Consider the following 2,772-nt stretch of genomic DNA (forward strand, 5'->3'; position numbering starts at 1 on the left):
AAAGTACAACTCACCGATTTTATCTTCAACACTTTGAGCGGAGTCATAATTTGAAATGTGTAATGAATGTTGAAAAACGCCCACACACACACGAGAAACTTGCGATTTTCCAATGCATGCATTGTGCCGTTGTGTGAAGCGAAACTCTGCGAATAGCTTCCGTTGCTTTTACAGAGTTTAACATTAAATCGTCAATTCCCCACTTCGCCCCCACCAACCATAACTTTTTATCTCAGTTGTTCTAAAGGAAAAAGTTTTTGAATGGCTATAGAACGCAATCTCCTCCACCGCAGCTACTGACAAAAGTACTCTTTTGGGCAAATTATGCCAATTAACGCAGTGTTAATTTGCAGTTACCGCGATATAATTGGTACCAAAGTGTGCGCGAAGGTGCGGGGCATCCACCAGTAGCAGTTTTGACCAAGCGGTACGTGATTCTCTCGATTTACGAGGACTTTTTCTGTTGCGGTGCGGACTTTTCGCCAAGCCTAACGTAGGCCTCCCACGATTACGGCCACCGGTGGCGACGGGACCGGCCGCTAGGCCTAACCCGGCGACGAGTACGACCAAGATGGCGTCCGAAATGAGAGTGGCCAAGTCAATGGGAGACAACATGGCGTCAGCACCGAGAATCGGCAGTCTTGGCTGGCGCACGTGCATTGAAGTACACGGAGAGGACATTACACCAGAAGAAGCCGAAGGCTGGTCGATCTCCGGCAAGCGCATCAAGCAGATCATGGCCGGCAAGGAAAACGGTGAGTCCGCCGCCATTACTCGCCTGTCTAGACCCAAGACTAGGGCCAGCTTTGCTAAGAGAGTTGCAGCCTCGGTAACGAAAGCGGCGAGGATGCCGACAGACATGCCGAAAGAAGACACCAAGATAGTCATGAGGCCACGTGGAGGTCTCAACGTAGCGAGAAATGAGGTTTCAGTAATTATGTCGGCCGTCATGACGGCGGCTCGAGTAACGAAGGAAGAAGGCAAAGCAGACACCATCTGCACAAACGCGCAGCAAAACATCATCGTGGTCAGCACCCCGGGCGAGAGGCGTGCCACGCTATACTCTAAGGTCAAAGCCCTTAACATAGGAGGCAGGACATGCGAAGTCAGCGCTTACCGAAGGGCGCCGGTTGGCATGGTCAAGGGAGTCATCCGAGGCATAGCCGTAGACGACTCTTCGGAGGAGATAGCCGAAAACATCGTGAACCCGTGCAACCCCCTAGCGGTAGAGGCGCACAGAATCGGCAATACAGCCACGGTGATAGTACTCTTCGTAGGACAGAAAGTACGGAACTACGTTAAGTATGGCTCGATATTAGTCAGGTGCGGGCTTTACCGCAAGCACTTTGACGTGTGCAAGCAATGCGGCAAGGTCGGCCATAGAAAAGACGTATGCCCGAATCCCAACACCAGAGTGTGCTTCGGCTGCGGAATCGTGAACCCCAGCGAGGATCACAAACACGACTGCAAGCCCAAGTGCAAGGTCTGCGGGGGACAGCATCCAACGGGCGAGAGGGAATGCAAAAACAAGTACAAGATACTGTACGTGGTCAAAAAATGGCAATGGGAACGCAAGATGGAAGCCATGCAGCAACAACCGGATCCGGAAAGTTTTCCGCCGCTGCGAGCGCCGTCTCCCGAAAGACCCTGCGGGGAATCGAGACAGCGCGACAGCAGCCGCAAGACGGACAACAGCAAGGGAGGCAGAACGCCAGCCGCCACAGACCGTCGCAGTCGAGGGAGAGAGTCGCCTGGGCCCACGCAGTCAAGGCAAACATGGCAGATAAGAGACAACCACCAGCGCAAAACGCCGCGAAGAAGATCCAAGAAGGGAACGGGGGTGGTAAAAGCCCTGAGATATGAGAACGAGATGCTAAAGCGGAGAATCGCCGAACAGGACGCAACCATCAAGGAAATCAACAAGAAGCTAACGAGATTAATTGGGTTGCAGCAACAGCAGCAGCTGCTGCCGAAGCCCGCACAAGAGAGGAAACAAGAAGAGATAACCGAGGATGAACCAGAGGCCGAGGTGTACCCGAAAGCCACGAAAGAGGCGGGACCGGCTCCCAAGAGGAGAGCCATAGAGGGCGCCAAGGAACGAAAGATAATGGAGAGAATCGAAAAACAGAATGACAGACTCGACCGTCTTGAGGCGACCAGCAAGGTAACCAATGAACGCCTCACTGCGCTCGCGCAAACCGTTCAGCAGATGACAACGAACATACAGATCACGATCCAGAACATGATGGCGCAGATGCAAGCACAGCTGCAGACGCAGATACAGGCACAAATACATGGTATGGAAGCACAGATCATCGCCAAACTGCAGCAATCATGGACGGGACAGCACGTACAGCAGCATTCACACCACCAGTGAGAGACCCATTGGTCTGGCACTGGAACTGCAACAGCTTTACCGGCAAGAGAGCGGTGCTGCAGCAACACTTGCAGCAACTAACGAGGAAACCAGACGTCATAATGATTCAAAAAACACACAGCGAAGAGACGTCGAGATTACCTGGCTACCGGTCGCACGACAGCTCACCGAGCAAAAGGGACACATCCAAGGGCAAGGACAGAGGGGTCTGCGCCTTCGTTAAGAATGGGATCACCTTAATGGAACACGATATGATCGGCAGAAGCGCCATCGAACACTGCACGGTGGAAGTAATCATGGGCAAGAGGAGGAAGGAGAGCACTTTCCTGGTGAACTTCTACAGCAATCCATCCCACGGACAACAGAAATTCAAGGCACTGTTCCACAAAGCGAGT

At 52.7% G+C, this 2,772-nt stretch overlaps 1 pseudogene; it reads left to right on the top strand.

Moving 5' to 3' along the window:
- The first annotated feature begins 571 nt into the window (after positions 1-571).
- LOC135913265 (uncharacterized) lies at positions 572-2,377 on the top strand (annotated as a pseudogene).
- Positions 2,378-2,772: the final 395 nt, after the last annotated feature.

The sequence above is a fragment of the Dermacentor albipictus genome, chromosome 5, assembly GCF_038994185.2.
Source record: "Dermacentor albipictus isolate Rhodes 1998 colony chromosome 5, USDA_Dalb.pri_finalv2, whole genome shotgun sequence".
In the NCBI taxonomy this organism is placed as follows: domain Eukaryota; kingdom Metazoa; phylum Arthropoda; class Arachnida; order Ixodida; family Ixodidae; genus Dermacentor; species Dermacentor albipictus.